Source organism: Microcebus murinus, chromosome 28 (genome assembly GCF_040939455.1).
Source record: "Microcebus murinus isolate Inina chromosome 28, M.murinus_Inina_mat1.0, whole genome shotgun sequence".
Lineage (NCBI taxonomy): Eukaryota > Metazoa > Chordata > Mammalia > Primates > Cheirogaleidae > Microcebus > Microcebus murinus.
In genome coordinates, this window is record NC_134131.1 from 16,959,695 (window position 1) to 16,976,260 (window position 16,566).

At 62.3% G+C, this 16,566-nt stretch overlaps 4 non-coding genes across 4 annotated transcripts; all 4 read right to left on the reverse strand.

Annotated features, from left to right (window-relative positions):
* Positions 1 to 1,051: 1,051 nt before the first annotated feature.
* On the reverse strand, positions 1,052 to 1,170 carry LOC142865310 (5S ribosomal RNA). Its single transcript, XR_012915613.1, has one exon. It is a non-coding gene; the product is annotated as a 5S ribosomal RNA (ribosomal RNA).
* Positions 1,171 to 4,956: 3,786 nt separating this feature from the next.
* LOC142865311 (5S ribosomal RNA) lies at positions 4,957 to 5,075 on the reverse strand. Its single transcript, XR_012915614.1, has one exon. It is a non-coding gene; the product is annotated as a 5S ribosomal RNA (ribosomal RNA).
* A 3,762-nt stretch (positions 5,076 to 8,837) lies between these two features.
* LOC142865382 (5S ribosomal RNA) lies at positions 8,838 to 8,956 on the reverse strand. The gene has a single exon (XR_012915685.1). It is a non-coding gene; the product is annotated as a 5S ribosomal RNA (ribosomal RNA).
* A 3,785-nt stretch (positions 8,957 to 12,741) lies between these two features.
* On the reverse strand, positions 12,742 to 12,860 carry LOC142865383 (5S ribosomal RNA). The gene has a single exon (XR_012915686.1). It is a non-coding gene; the product is annotated as a 5S ribosomal RNA (ribosomal RNA).
* Positions 12,861 to 16,566: the final 3,706 nt, after the last annotated feature.

Genomic DNA, 16,566 nt, shown 5'->3' on the forward strand with positions numbered 1-16,566 from the left:
GATGGGCGCACTTGAAGCTCTGACCCGAGGGGGGAGGCTTGGAGAGGGCAAGGCACCCGACCTTAACATTGGTACCCCCACAATACGCTGGAACAACCTGAGAGGTATAAGAATAAGAACACAGGGGGGGCCGGGCGCGGTGGCTCACGCCTGTAATCCTAGCTCTCTGGGAGGCCGAGGCGGGCGGATTGCTCCATGTCAGGAGTTCGAAACCAGCCTGAGCAAGAGCGAGACCCCGTCTCTACTAAAAATAGAAAGAAATTAATTGGCCAACTAATATATATAGAAAAACACAGCCGGGCGTGGTGGTGCATGCCTGTAGTCCCAACTACTCGGGAGGCTGAGGCAGCAGGATTGCTTGAGCCCGGAGATTGAGGTTGCTGTGAGCTAGGCTGACGCCATGGCACTCACTCTAGCCTGGGCAGCAAAACGAGACTCTGTCTCAAAAAAAAAAAAAAAAAAAGAACACAGGGGGGAGGGGGGCACGGGCAACACATGTCACCTGAATACTTGTACTCCCATCATCTGCTTGAAGAGAGAGAGAAAAGAAAATGCAATCATAGAGGTAAGAGACACTTTTTAAAAATAATGAATCCGAAGAGAAAAGTAAAAGGAGGCCTGTGGAGCAGGTCTGGGTGTGACTCCGGATCCCCCAACATCAGGTGCCACCACCAAAGATTCCTGCGTGTAGCCCATAGAACCCCAAAAGCAACGGGACGAGTTCTGGTCACATGCTCCCTCAAAATGACATCCTGGCCTTCTTCTGGAACTCCCTCCCCTCTCAGACTCTCAAGGTTTCCTCCAGCGTGTCGGTTCCCACAGAGCAGACCTTTGGTCTGAGACCTGACAGTCCAGATGCCACGCATGCTGCCGCGTGGCGGCGGTGTCGCGGCTTGGGACAAGAGGAGGCCCCACGGTGCGGGCTGGGGCGCCAGGCAACGCGGGCGGGCGCTGAGGGTGGGGGTGACCCCCACCGCGGGCCGCCGCCACGCTCCCAGAAAGGGGACAGAACAAGAGGCAAAAAAAAAAAAAAAAAAAAAAAAAAAGCAGCAGCCTGTGGCACCCGGTATTCCCAGGCGGTCTCCCATCCAAGTACTAACCAGGCCCGACCCTGCTTAGCTTCCGAGACCAGACGAGATCGGGGGCGTTCAGGGTGGTGTGGCCCTAGACGGCGGCGGAGGGCGCCCCTGCCCCGCTCGAGAAGCCGAGCCTCTCTGGGCTTCCCCGCCGCCGCCTCCCGCCCCAGGCCCCGCGCCCGGCCGGGCCGGTTGAGTTCGCCGGCCGGTCCCGCGGGCTCCCAGGGACGGGGGTGATGGGCGGGGCGGGGCGGGGCGGGGGGCTGTCTCTCTCTACACACACACACACACTCACACTCACTCACACTCACACAAGATGCGCCTCCACGGCTGGACTCGCCAAGGTGGAGCCCTCCCAGCCCCCCTCGTCTCCTCGCCCGGCCTCCTTCACCTACCCGCTGCCCACCCCCAGCGCGTCGCTGCCTGCCGCTGACTGCGCACGCCGCGGGACGCTCGCCCTTTGACCCCAGCCAGGGGCCGCCCTCCCCCACAACCCCTTTCAGCTGCGCCCCCCCCTCGCCCTGTGGGTGGGCTGCCGCCTATTCCCCGGGGCCAGGGCTGGGGCACAGCCAGTGTATGGGGCGTCTCTCTCTGGGGATGTGTCCCATGGGTGGGGTGGGGTGGCGTGGTTTGGGGGGCGCTGAAGAAATCAGTCCCCTCCATCTCCTACCTCTGGAAAACGCCCAAGCCCGTGGAGAACTGCCGGCACCGCTTCGTGGGGGCCGGGACCCTCCTCCGTGTCCTCCTGTGGCCCAGTCCAAGGGGCCTGGGCCTGGCCGGGGCTGCATTGGACCCCGACCACCCTGGCGTGTGGACTCGCTAAAAATCGGCCATTAGATATTGGATTCCAGCTTCCTGGAGGTCATTTCACTAATGAGTGCACCGGAAAGAGTTTCCTAATCCATCTGTGAGGGTGGCAACTGAAAGAGAATTTGAAAGCTGACAGAATAGGCGAGGGAAGGCATAGGAGATTTCCACACCCAGCAAGGAAGACTTTCCCGAAATGGAAGCAAGAAACGAGCAAACAGAGACACCGGTAGCCCGCCCGGAAAAGAGTCTGCCCCTGAGAGAAAGCACCCTGACCAGGTTCACCCGTGGGTGGGTGGCGAGCTAGCGGCATTCAGAAGAGCGAGGCCCGCAGTCTGTGCGGAAGACACCTGCGCTCGGGTGTGTGTGGCGGCGTGATTCACAAGCAGCTCTAGACGTTAAACCAAGGAGAAGCCAGGGAGTTCCCAACGCCCCAGGTGTCCTCAGCCCACGACTGGCTGCTGTGGGAATGCGAAGCCCGGCTCCTTGTCTCAGAGCGGGGTTCCCAGGAGGATCAGGCTGAAGCTGGGACTTGGCCTCAAAGTGTCCCCTCGCATGGCCACCCCCTTCCCCTTCCTGCTCCTCTACTCCTGGTGCCCCTCCATCCAGGGGCCAGACCTTAAAGAGTCACCGCAAGAGAATCCTGGTCCCAAAGGAGCCTTCTGGGGGACCGGTGCTGAGAGAGGTTGTGGGCATGGCCCGCTGGGGCTCTGCCCGACCCAGGGCTGAGAGATGCCACCTCCCAGCTCTGGGTCCCTGCAGGAAGTGTTGGCAAGCACAGGGCCGGTCCTCCAAAGGCCCAGGTGCAGGGAGCCCAGGCCAAGCAGCCTGTGGAAGAAGCCACTTGCCGTGCCACCCCGGGAACAGGACTGCAGGCCCCGGCCCTTCCCACCTCCTCCTCCTCCTCCTCCTCCTCCTCCCCCCCGCCCCCCCCCCCAGGGCACAGGGCTCAGAGACACCTCAGACTCTTGCTACCCAAAGTGCAAAGGGCATCAGTTGCTCCTCCAACCCCCCCGCCCAGCAGACCACGTTGTCCAGCCAGCCCCCGGGCCTCCCTGGGGTGCCCAGCACAAAAGTGCAGACACCCACCGGACCCTCAATCTCAGTTTTCGGATGTTTTTGCCACTCTAAGGACCCGCAGGCCAGCTGGGCCTTCGGGCAGGACAGAGAGCCCCGGAATCCGACGTGGAGAGCTGCGTGTACGTCCCCATCAGGAGGCGGTCCCCACCTCCGCGGCTCTCCCCTTGTGGGGAGCGGCAGCCCAGCCGGCAGCCCCAGGGCCTCAGGGAAGACACCAGGCTGGGCCCCCGCGGCACAGCAGGGGCACGTCCCCCGCACTCAAGCGACTTAGGGACGGCTGCTGGAGACTGCTGCGGCCACCCTGCTGTCGGGTTCCTGGAGGGCTTCCTGGAAGCAGCGTCCACACCAAGCCCTTGGAAGGCCGAGGCGACGGAGGAGCCGGTCAGGCAGGGGCCGAGGACGGTGAGAGGCCGGGTGGGCGGGAAGGAGCATGTCAGGCAGGGGCAGAGGACGGTGACAGGCCGGGCGGGGAGGAGCCGGTCAGTCGGGGGCCCAGGACAGTGATGGGCCTGGCCGGGGAGGAGTGCGTCAGGCAGGGGCAGAGGAGACGGGCTGGGTAAGGGTTAGGGTTACAGTTAGGGCACAATTCACAATCGCAAAGACGTGGAAGCGACCCGAGTGCCCATCCATCCAGGAGTGCATGAATAAAATGTGGCGCGTGGACACCACGGAGTGCCATTCGGCTGTGAGGAGCAGCGGTGAGAGGGCGCCTCTCGTGTTCTCCTGGCCAGAGCTGGTACCCGTTCCAGTAAGCCAGGTATCCCAAGAATGGACACACGAGCACCACGTGAGCGCGCTCACCAGCAAATTGGTACGAACGGATGGACGCCTAAGTGGACAGAGAGGAATCACCTTCATCGGGTGGGTGTCGGGCGGGTGGGGGGAGGGGAGGGGCATACACATCCATTAGGCATGGGGTGGGTGCGCACCGACTGGGGGATGGGCGCACTTGAAGCTCTGACCCGAGGGGGGAGGCTTGGAGAGGGCAAGGCACCCGACCTTAACATTGGTACCCCCACAATACGCTGGAACAACCTGAGAGGTATAAGAATAAGAACACAGGGGGGGCCGGGCGCGGTGGCTCACGCCTGTAATCCTAGCTCTCTGGGAGGCCGAGGCGGGCGGATTGCTCCAGGTCAGGAGTTCGAAACCAGCCTGAGCAAGAGCGAGACCCCGTCTCTACTAAAAATAGAAAGAAATTAATTGGCCAACTAATATATATAGAAAAACACAGCCGGGCGTGGTGGTGCATGCCTGTAGTCCCAACTACTCGGGAGGCTGAGGCAGCAGGATTGCTTGAGCCCGGAGATTGAGGTTGCTGTGAGCTAGGCTGACGCCATGGCACTCACTCTAGCCTGGGCAGCAAAACGAGACTCTGTCTCAAAAAAAAAAAAAAAAAAAAAAGAACACAGGGGGGAGGGGGGCACGGGCAACACATGTCACCTGAATACTTGTACTCCCATCATCTGCTTGAAGAGAGAGAGAAAAGAAAATGCAATCATAGAGGTAAGAGACACTTTTTAAAAATAATGAATCCGAAGAGAAAAGTAAAAGGAGGCCTGTGGAGCAGGTCTGGGTGTGACTCCGGATCCCCCAACATCAGGTGCCACCACCAAAGATTCCTGCGTGTAGCCCATAGAACCCCAAAAGCAACGGGACGAGTTCTGGTCACATGCTCCCTCAAAATGACATCCTGGCCTTCTTCTGGAACTCCCTCCCCTCTCAGACTCTCAAGGTTTCCTCCAGCGTGTCGGTTCCCACAGAGCAGACCTTTGGTCTGAGACCTGACAGTCCAGATGCCACGCATGCTGCCGCGTGGCGGCGGTGTCGCGGCTTGGGACAAGAGGAGGCCCCACGGTGCGGGCTGGGGCGCCAGGCAACGCGGGCGGGCGCTGAGGGTGGGGGTGAACCCCACCGCGGGCCGCCGCCACGCTCCCAGAAAGGGGACAGAACAAGAGGCAAAAAAAAAAAAAAAAAAAAAAAAAAAAGCAGCAGCCTGTGGCACCCGGTATTCCCAGGCGGTCTCCCATCCAAGTACTAACCAGGCCCGACCCTGCTTAGCTTCCGAGACCAGACGAGATCGGGGGCGTTCAGGGTGGTGTGGCCCTAGACGGCGGCGGAGGGCGCCCCTGCCCCGCTCGAGAAGCCGAGCCTCTCTGGGCTTCCCCGCCGCCGCCTCCCGCCCCAGGCCCCGCGCCGGGCCGGGCCGGTTGAGTTCGCCGGCCGGGTCCCGCGGGCTCCCAGGGACGGGGGTGATGGGCGGGGCGGGGCGGGGCGGGGGGCTGTCTCTCTCTACACACACACACACACTCACACTCACTCACACTCACACAAGATGCGCCTCCACGGCTGGACTCGCCAAGGTGGAGCCCTCCCAGCCCCCCTCGTCTCCTCGCCCGGCCTCCTTCACCTACCCGCTGCCCACCCCCAGCGCGTCGCTGCCTGCCGCTGACTGCGCACGCCGCGGGACGCTCGCCCTTTGACCCCAGCCAGGGGCCGCCCTCCCCCACAACCCCTTTCAGCTGCGCCCCCCCCCTCGCCCTGTGGGTGGGCTGCCGCCTATTCCCCGGGGCCAGGGCTGGGGCACAGCCAGTGTATGGGGCGTCTCTCTCTGGGGATGTGTCCCATGGGTGGGGTGGGGTGGCGTGGTTTGGGGGGCGCTGAAGAAATCAGTCCCCTCCATCTCCTACCTCTGGAAAACGCCCAAGCCCGTGGAGAACTGCCGGCACCGCTTCGTGGGGGCCGGGACCCTCCTCCGTGTCCTCCTGTGGCCCAGTCCAAGGGGCCTGGGCCTGGCCGGGGCTGCATTGGACCCCGACCACCCTGGCGTGTGGACTCGCTAAAAATCGGCCATTAGATATTGGATTCCAGCTTCCTGGAGGTCATTTCACTAATGAGTGCACCGGAAAGAGTTTCCTAATCCATCTGTGAGGGTGGCAACTGAAAGAGAATTTGAAAGCTGACAGAATAGGCGAGGGAAGGCATAGGAGATTTCCACACCCAGCAAGGAAGACTTTCCCGAAATGGAAGCAAGAAACGAGCAAACAGAGACACCGGTAGCCCGCCCGGAAAAGAGTCTGCCCCTGAGAGAAAGCACCCTGACCAGGTTCACCCGTGGGTGGGTGGCGAGCTAGCGGCATTCAGAAGAGCGAGGCCCGCAGTCTGTGCGGAAGACACCTGCGCTCGGGTGTGTGTGGCGGCGCGATTCACAAGCAGCTCTAGACGTTAAACCAAGGAGAAGCCAGGGAGTTCCCAACGCCCCAGGTGTCCTCAGCCCACGACTGGCTGCTGTGGGAATGCGAAGCCCGGCTCCTTGTCTCAGAGCGGGGTTCCCAGGAGGATCAGGCTGAAGCTGGGACTTGGCCTCAAAGTGTCCCCTCGCATGGCCACCCCCTTCCCCTTCCTGCTCCTCTACTCCTGGTGCCCCTCCATCCAGGGGCCAGACCTTAAAGAGTCACCGCAAGAGAATCCTGGTCCCAAAGGAGCCTTCTGGGGGACCGGTGCTGAGAGAGGTTGTGGGCATGGCCCGCTGGGGCTCTGCCCGACCCAGGGCTGAGAGATGCCACCTCCCAGCTCTGGGTCCCTGCAGGAAGTGTTGGCAAGCACAGGGCCGGTCCTCCAAAGGCCCAGGTGCAGGGAGCCCAGGCCAAGCAGCCTGTGGAAGAAGCCACTTGCCGTGCCACCCCGGGAACAGGACTGCAGGCCCCGGCCCTTCCCACCTCCTCCTCCTCCTCCCCCTGCCCCCCCCACAGGGCACAGGGCTCAGAGACACCTCAGACTCTTGCTACCCAAAGTGCAAAGGGCATCAGTTGCTCCTCCAACCCCCCCGCCCAGCAGACCACGTTGTCCAGCCAGCCCCCGGGCCTCCCTGGGGTGCCCAGCACAAAAGTGCAGACACCCACCGGACCCTCAATCTCAGTTTTCGGATGTTTTTGCCACTCTAAGGACCCGCAGGCCAGCTGGGCCTTCGGGCAGGACAGAGAGCCCCGGAATCCGACGTGGAGAGCTGCGTGTACGTCCCCATCAGGAGGCGGTCCCCACCTCCGCGGCTCTCCCCTTGTGGGGAGCGGCAGCCCAGCCGGCAGCCCCAGGGCCTCAGGGAAGACACCAGGCTGGGCCCCCGCGGCACAGCGGGGGCACGTCCCCCGCACTCAAGCGACTTAGGGACGGCTGCTGGAGACTGCTGCGGCCACCCTGCTGCCGGGTTCCTGGAGGGCTTCCTGGAAGCAGCGTCCACACCAAGCCCTTGGAAGGCCCAGGCGACGGAGGAGCCGGTCAGGCAGGGGCCGAGGACGGTGAGAGGCCGGGCGGGCGGGAAGGACCATGTCAGGCAGGGGCAGAGGACGGTGACAGGCCGGGCGGGGAGGAGCCGGACAGGCGGGGGCCCAGGACAGTGACGGGCCTGGCCGGGGAGGAGTGCGTCAGGCAGGGGCAGAGGAGACGGGCTGGGTAAGGGTTAGGGTTACAGTTAGGGCACAATTCACAATCGCAAAGACGTGGAAGCGACCCGAGTGCCCATCCATCCAGGAGTGCATGAATAAAATGTGGCGCGTGGACACCACGGAGTGCCATTCGGCTGTGAGGAGCAGCGGTGAGAGGGCGCCTCTCGTGTTCTCCTGGCCAGAGCTGGTACCCGTTCCAGTAAGCCAGGTATCCCAAGAATGGACACACGAGCACCACGTGAGCGCGCTCACCAGCAAATTGGTACGAACGGATGGACGCCTAAGTGGACAGAGAGGAATCACCTTCATCGGGTGGGTGTCGGGCGGGTGGGGGGAGGGGAGGGGCATACACATCCATTAGGCATGGGGTGGGTGCGCACCGACTGGGGGATGGGCGCACTTGAAGCTCTGACCCGAGGGGGGAGGCTTGGAGAGGGCAAGGCACCCGACCTTAACATTGGTACCCCCACAATACGCTGGAACAACCTGAGAGGTATATGAATAAGAACACAGGGGGGGCCGGGCGCGGTGGCTCACGCCTGTAATCCTAGCTCTCTGGGAGGCCGAGGCGGGCGGATTGCTCCAGGTCAGGAGTTCGAAACCAGCCTGAGCAAGAGCGAGACCCCGTCTCTACTAAAAATAGAAAGAAATTAATTGGCCAACTAATATATATAGAAAAACACAGCCGGGCGTGGTGGTGCATGCCTGTAGTCCCAACTACTCGGGAGGCTGAGGCAGCAGGATTGCTTGAGCCCGGAGATTGAGGTTGCTGTGAGCTAGGCTGACGCCATGGCACTCACTCTAGCCTGGGCAGCAAAACGAGACTCTGTCTCAAAAAAAAAAAAAAAAAAAGAACACAGGGGGGAGGGGGGCACGGGCAACACATGTCACCTGAATACTTGTACTCCCATCATCTGCTTGAAGAGAGAGAGAAAAGAAAATGCAATCATAGAGGTAAGAGACACTTTTTAAAAATAATGAATCCGAAGAGAAAAGTAAAAGGAGGCCTGTGGAGCAGGTCTGGGTGTGACTCCGGATCCCCCAACATCAGGTGCCACCACCAAAGATTTCTGCGTGTAGCCCATAGAACCCCAAAAGCAACGGGACGAGTTCTGGTCACATACTCCCTCAAAATGACATCCTGGCCTTCTTCTGGAACTCCCTCCCCTCTCAGACTCTCAAGGTTTCCTCCAGCGTGTCGGTTCCCACAGAGCAGACCTTTGGTCTGAGACCTGACAGTCCAGATGCCACGCATGCTGCCGCGTGGCGGCGGTGTCGCGGCTTGGGACAAGAGGAGGCCCCACGGTGCGGGCTGGGGCGCCAGGCACCGCGGGCGAGCGCTGAGGGTGGGGGTGACCCCCACCCCGGGCCGCCGCCACGCTCCCAGAAAGGGGACAGAAAAGAGGCAAAAAAAAAAAAAAAAAAAAGCAGCAGCCTGTGGCACCCGGTATTCCCAGGCGGTCTCCCATCCAAGTACTAACCAGGCCCGACCCTGCTTAGCTTCCGAGACCAGAGGAGATCGGGGGCGTTCAGGGTGGTGTGGCCCTAGACGGCGGCGGAGGTCGCCCCTGCCCCGCTCAAGAAGCCGAGCCTCTCTGGGCTTCCCCGCCGCCGCCTCCCGCCCCAGGCCCCGCGCCGGGCCGGGCCGGTTGAGTTCGCCGGCCGGGTCCCGCGGGCTCCCAGGGACGGGGGTGATGGGCGGGGCGGGGCGGGGCGGGGCGGGGGGCTGTCTCTCTATACACACACACACACACACACTCACACTCACTCACACTCACACAAGATGCGCCTCCACGGCTGGACTCGCCAAGGTGGAGCCCTCCCAGCCCCCCTCGTCTCCTCGCCCGGCCTCCTTCACCTACCCGCTGCCCACCCCCAGGGCGTCGCTGCCTGCCGCTGACTGCGCACACGCGGGAGGCTCGCCCTTTGACCCCAGCCAGGGGCCGCCCTCCCCCACAACCCCTTTCAGCTGTGCCCCCCCCCTCGCCCTGTGGGTGGGCTGCCGCCTATTCCCCCGGGCCAGGGCTGGGGCACAGCCAGTGTATGGGGCGTCTCTCTCTGGGGATGTGTCCCATGGGTGGGATGGGGTGGCGTGGTTTGGGGGGCGCTGAAGAAATCAGTCCCCTCCATCTCCTACCTCTGGAAAACGCCCAAGCCCGTGGAGAACTGCCGGCACCGCTTCGTGGGGGCCGGGACCCTCCTCCGTGTCCTCCTGTGGCCCAGTCCAAGGGGCCTGGGCCTGGCCGGGGCTGCATTGGACCCCGACCACCCTGGCGTGTGGACTCGCTAAAAATCGGCCATTAGATATTGGATTCCAGCTTCCTGGAGGTCATTTCACTAATGAGTGCACCGGAAAGAGTTTCCTAATCCATCTGTGAGGGTGGCAACTGAAAGAGAATTTGAAAGCTGACAGAATAGGTGAGGGAAGGCATAGGAGATTTCCACACCCAGCAAGGAAGACTTTCCCGAAATGGAAGAAAGAAACGAGCAAACAGAGACACCGGTAGCCCGCCCGGAAAAGAGTCTGCCCCTGAGAGAAAGCACCCTGACCAGGTTCACCCGTGGGTGGGTGGTGAGCTAGCGGCATTCAGAAGAGCGAGGCCCGCAGTCTGTGCGGAAGACACCTGCGCTCGGGTGTGTGTGGCGGCGCGATTCACAAGCAGCTCTAGACGTTAAACCAAGGAGAAGCCAGGGAGTTCCCAACGCCCCAGGTGTCCTCAGCCCACGACTGGCTGCTGTGGGAATGCGAAGCCCGGCTCCTTGTCTCAGAGCGGGGTTCCCAGGAGGATCAGGCTGAAGCTGGGACTTGGCCTCAAAGTGTCCCCTCGCATGGCCACCCCCTTCCCCTTCCTGCTCCTCTACTCCTGGTGCCCCTCCATCCAGGGGCCAGACCTTAAAGAGTCACCGCAAGAGAATCCTGGTCCCAAAGGAGCCTTCTGGGGGACCGGTGCTGAGAGAGGTTGTGGGCATGGCCCGCTGGGGCTCTGCCCGACCCAGGGCTGAGAGATGCCACCTCCCAGCTCTGGGTCCCTGCAGGAAGTGTTGGCAAGCACAGGGCCGGTCCTCCAAAGGCCCAGGTGCAGGGAGCCCAGGCCAAGCAGCCTGTGGAAGAAGCCACTTGCCGTGCCACGCCGGGAACAGGACTGCAGGCCCCGGCCCTTCCCACCTCCTCCTCCTCCTCCTCCTCCTCCTCCCCCCCGCCCCCCCCCCCCAGGGCACAGGGCTCAGAGACACCTCAGACTCTTCCTACCCAAAGTGCAAAGGGCATCAGTTGCTCCTCCAACCCCCCCGCCCAGCAGACCACGTTGTCCAGCCAGCCCCCGGGCCTCCCTGGGGTGCCCAGCACAAAAGTGCAGACACCCACCGGACCCTCAATCTCAGTTTTCGGATGTTTTTGCCACTCTAAGGACCCGCAGGCCAGCTGGGCCTTCGGGCAGGACAGAGAGCCCCGGAATCCGACGTGGAGAGCTGCGTGTACGTCCCCATCAGGAGGCGGTCCCCACCTCCGCGGCTCTCCCCTTGTGGGGAGCGGCAGCCCAGCCGGCAGCCCCAGGGCCTCAGGGAAGACACCAGGCTGGGCCCCCGCGGCACAGCGGGGGCACGTCCCCCGCACTCAAGCGACTTAGGGACGGCTGCTGGAGACTGCTGCGGCCACCCTGCTGCCGGGTTCCTGGAGGGCTTCCTGGAAGCAGCGTCCACACCAAGCCCTTGGAAGGCCCAGGCGACGGAGGAGCCGGTCAGGCAGGGGCCGAGGACGGTGAGAGGCCGGGTGGGCGGGAAGGAGCATGTCAGGCAGGGGCAGAGGACGGTGACAGGCCGGGCGGGGAGGAGCCGGTCAGTCGGGGGCCCAGGACAGTGACGGGCCTGGCCGGGGAGGAGTGCGTCAGGCAGGGGCAGAGGAGACGGGCTGGGTAAGGGTTAGGGTTACAGTTAGGGCACAATTCACAATCGCAAAGACGTGGAAGCGACCCGAGTGCCCATCCATCCAGGAGTGCATGAATAAAATGTGGCGCGTGGACACCACGGAGTGCCATTCGGCTGTGAGGAGCAGCGGTGAGAGGGCGCCTCTCGTGTTCTCCTGGCCAGAGCTGGTACCCGTTCCAGTAAGCCAGGTATCCCAAGAATGGACACACGAGCACCACGTGAGCGCGCTCACCAGCAAATTGGTACGAACGGATGGACGCCTAAGTGGACAGAGAGGAATCACCTTCATCGGGTGGGTGTCGGGCGGGTGGGGGGAGGGGAGGGGCATACACATCCATTAGGCATGGGGTGGGTGCGCACCGACTGGGGGATGGGCGCACTTGAAGCTCTGACCCGAGGGGGGAGGCTTGGAGAGGGCAAGGCACCCGACCTTAACATTGGTACCCCCACAATACGCTGGAACAACCTGAGAGGTATATGAATAAGAACACAGGGGGGGCCGGGCGCGGTGGCTCACGCCTGTAATCCTAGCTCTCTGGGAGGCCGAGGCGGGCGGATTGCTCCAGGTCAGGAGTTCGAAACCAGCCTGAGCAAGAGCGAGACCCCGTCTCTACTAAAAATAGAAAGAAATTAATTGGCCAACTAATATATATAGAAAAACACAGCCGGGCGTGGTGGTGCATGCCTGTAGTCCCAACTACTCGGGAGGCTGAGGCAGCAGGATTGCTTGAGCCCGGAGATTGAGGTTGCTGTGAGCTAGGCTGACGCCATGGCACTCACTCTAGCCTGGGCAGCAAAACGAGACTCTGTCTCAAAAAAAAAAAAAAAAAAAGAACACAGGGGGGAGGGGGGCACGGGCAACACATGTCACCTGAATACTTGTACTCCCATCATCTGCTTGAAGAGAGAGAGAAAAGAAAATGCAATCATAGAGGTAAGAGACACTTTTTAAAAATAATGAATCCGAAGAGAAAAGTAAAAGGAGGCCTGTGGAGCAGGTCTGGGTGTGACTCCGGATCCCCCAACATCAGGTGCCACCACCAAAGATTTCTGCGTGTAGCCCATAGAACCCCAAAAGCAACGGGACGAGTTCTGGTCACATACTCCCTCAAAATGACATCCTGGCCTTCTTCTGGAACTCCCTCCCCTCTCAGACTCTCAAGGTTTCCTCCAGCGTGTCGGTTCCCACAGAGCAGACCTTTGGTCTGAGACCTGACAGTCCAGATGCCACGCATGCTGCCGCGTGGCGGCGGTGTCGCGGCTTGGGACAAGAGGAGGCCCCACGGTGCGGGCTGGGGCGCCAGGCACCGCGGGCGAGCGCTGAGGGTGGGGGTGACCCCCACCCCGGGCCGCCGCCACGCTCCCAGAAAGGGGACAGAAAAGAGGCAAAAAAAAAAAAAAAAAAAAGCAGCAGCCTGTGGCACCCGGTATTCCCAGGCGGTCTCCCATCCAAGTACTAACCAGGCCCGACCCTGCTTAGCTTCCGAGACCAGAGGAGATCGGGGGCGTTCAGGGTGGTGTGGCCCTAGACGGCGGCGGAGGTCGCCCCTGCCCCGCTCAAGAAGCCGAGCCTCTCTGGGCTTCCCCGCCGCCGCCTCCCGCCCCAGGCCCCGCGCCGGGCCGGGCCGGTTGAGTTCGCCGGCCGGGTCCCGCGGGCTCCCAGGGACGGGGGTGATGGGCGGGGCGGGGCGGGGCGGGGCGGGGGGCTGTCTCTCTATACACACACACACACACACACTCACACTCACTCACACTCACACAAGATGCGCCTCCACGGCTGGACTCGCCAAGGTGGAGCCCTCCCAGCCCCCCTCGTCTCCTCGCCCGGCCTCCTTCACCTACCCGCTGCCCACCCCCAGGGCGTCGCTGCCTGCCGCTGACTGCGCACACGCGGGAGGCTCGCCCTTTGACCCCAGCCAGGGGCCGCCCTCCCCCACAACCCCTTTCAGCTGTGCCCCCCCCCTCGCCCTGTGGGTGGGCTGCCGCCTATTCCCCCGGGCCAGGGCTGGGGCACAGCCAGTGTATGGGGCGTCTCTCTCTGGGGATGTGTCCCATGGGTGGGATGGGGTGGCGTGGTTTGGGGGGCGCTGAAGAAATCAGTCCCCTCCATCTCCTACCTCTGGAAAACGCCCAAGCCCGTGGAGAACTGCCGGCACCGCTTCGTGGGGGCCGGGACCCTCCTCCGTGTCCTCCTGTGGCCCAGTCCAAGGGGCCTGGGCCTGGCCGGGGCTGCATTGGACCCCGACCACCCTGGCGTGTGGACTCGCTAAAAATCGGCCATTAGATATTGGATTCCAGCTTCCTGGAGGTCATTTCACTAATGAGTGCACCGGAAAGAGTTTCCTAATCCATCTGTGAGGGTGGCAACTGAAAGAGAATTTGAAAGCTGACAGAATAGGTGAGGGAAGGCATAGGAGATTTCCACACCCAGCAAGGAAGACTTTCCCGAAATGGAAGAAAGAAACGAGCAAACAGAGACACCGGTAGCCCGCCCGGAAAAGAGTCTGCCCCTGAGAGAAAGCACCCTGACCAGGTTCACCCGTGGGTGGGTGGTGAGCTAGCGGCATTCAGAAGAGCGAGGCCCGCAGTCTGTGCGGAAGACACCTGCGCTCGGGTGTGTGTGGCGGCGCGATTCACAAGCAGCTCTAGACGTTAAACCAAGGAGAAGCCAGGGAGTTCCCAACGCCCCAGGTGTCCTCAGCCCACGACTGGCTGCTGTGGGAATGCGAAGCCCGGCTCCTTGTCTCAGAGCGGGGTTCCCAGGAGGATCAGGCTGAAGCTGGGACTTGGCCTCAAAGTGTCCCCTCGCATGGCCACCCCCTTCCCCTTCCTGCTCCTCTACTCCTGGTGCCCCTCCATCCAGGGGCCAGACCTTAAAGAGTCACCGCAAGAGAATCCTGGTCCCAAAGGAGCCTTCTGGGGGACCGGTGCTGAGAGAGGTTGTGGGCATGGCCCGCTGGGGCTCTGCCCGACCCAGGGCTGAGAGATGCCACCTCCCAGCTCTGGGTCCCTGCAGGAAGTGTTGGCAAGCACAGGGCCGGTCCTCCAAAGGCCCAGGTGCAGGGAGCCCAGGCCAAGCAGCCTGTGGAAGAAGCCACTTGCCGTGCCACGCCGGGAACAGGACTGCAGGCCCCGGCCCTTCCCACCTCCTCCTCCTCCTCCTCCTCCTCCTCCCCCCCGCCCCCCCCCCCAGGGCACAGGGCTCAGAGACACCTCAGACTCTTCCTACCCAAAGTGCAAAGGGCATCAGTTGCTCCTCCAACCCCCCCGCCCAGCAGACCACGTTGTCCAGCCAGCCCCCGGGCCTCCCTGGGGTGCCCAGCACAAAAGTGCAGACACCCACCGGACCCTCAATCTCAGTTTTCGGATGTTTTTGCCACTCTAAGGACCCGCAGGCCAGCTGGGCCTTCGGGCAGGACAGAGAGCCCCGGAATCCGACGTGGAGAGCTGCGTGTACGTCCCCATCAGGAGGCGGTCCCCACCTCCGCGGCTCTCCCCTTGTGGGGAGCGGCAGCCCAGCCGGCAGCCCCAGGGCCTCAGGGAAGACACCAGGCTGGGCCCCCGCGGCACAGCGGGGGCACGTCCCCCGCACTCAAGCGACTTAGGGACGGCTGCTGGAGACTGCTGCGGCCACCCTGCTGCCGGGTTCCTGGAGGGCTTCCTGGAAGCAGCGTCCACACCAAGCCCTTGGAAGGCCCAGGCGACGGAGGAGCCGGTCAGGCAGGGGCCGAGGACGGTGAGAGGCCGGGTGGGCGGGAAGGAGCATGTCAGGCAGGGGCAGAGGACGGTGACAGGCCGGGCGGGGAGGAGCCGGTCAGTCGGGGGCCCAGGACAGTGACGGGCCTGGCCGGGGAGGAGTGCGTCAGGCAGGGGCAGAGGAGACGGGCTGGGTAAGGGTTAGGGTTACAGTTAGGGCACAATTCACAATCGCAAAGACGTGGAAGCGACCCGAGTGCCCATCCATCCAGGAGTGCATGAATAAAATGTGGCGCGTGGACACCACGGAGTGCCATTCGGCTGTGAGGAGCAGCGGTGAGAGGGCGCCTCTCGTGTTCTCCTGGCCAGAGCTGGTACCCGTTCCAGTAAGCCAGGTATCCCAAGAATGGACACACGAGCACCACGTGAGCGCGCTCACCAGCAAATTGGTACGAACGGATGGACGCCTAAGTGGACAGAGAGGAATCACCTTCATCGGGTGGGTGTCGGGCGGGTGGGGGGAGGGGAGGGGCATACACATCCATTAGGCATGGGGTGGGTGCGCACCGACTGGGGGATGGGCGCACTTGAAGCTCTGACCCGAGGGGGGAGGCTTGGAGAGGGCAAGGCACCCGACCTTAACATTGGTACCCCCACAATACGCTGGAACAACCTGAGAGGTATAAGAATAAGAACACAGGGGGGGCCGGGCGCGGTGGCTCACGCCTGTAATCCTAGCTCTCTGGGAGGCCGAGGCGGGCGGATTGCTCCAGGTCAGGAGTTCGAAACCAGCCTGAGCAAGAGCGAGACCCCGTCTCTACTAAAAATAGAAAGAAATTAATTGGCCAACTAATATATATAGAAAAACACAGCCGGGCGTGGTGGTGCATGCCTGTAGTCCCAACTACTCGGGAGGCTGAGGCAGCAGGATTGCTTGAGCCCGGAGATTGAGGTTGCTGTGAGCTAGGCTGACGCCATGGCACTCACTCTAGCCTGGGCAGCAAAACGAGACTCTGTCTCAAAAAAAAAAAAAAAAAAAAGAACACAGGGGGGAGGGGGGCACGGGCAACACATGTCACCTGAATACTTGTACTCCCATCATCTGCTTGAAGAGAGAGAGAAAAGAAAATGCAATCATAGAGGTAAGAGACACTTTTTAAAAATAATGAATCCGAAGAGAAAAGTAAAAGGAGGCCTGTGGAGCAGGTCTGGGTGTGACTCCGGATCCCCCAACATCAGGTGCCACCACCAAAGATTCCTGCGTGTAGCCCATAGAACCCCAAAAGCAACGGGACGAGTTCTGGTCACATGCTCCCTCAAAATGACATCCTGGCCTTCTTCTGGAACTCCCTCCCCTCTCAGACTCTCAAGGTTTCCTCCAGCGTGTCGGTTCCCACAGAGCAGACCTTTGGTCTGAGACCTGACAGTCCAGATGCCACGCATGCTGCCGCGTGGCGGCGGTGTCGCGGCTTGGGACAAGAGGAGGCCCCACGGTGCGGGCTGGGGCGCCAGGCAACGCGGGCGGGCGCTGAGGGTGGGGG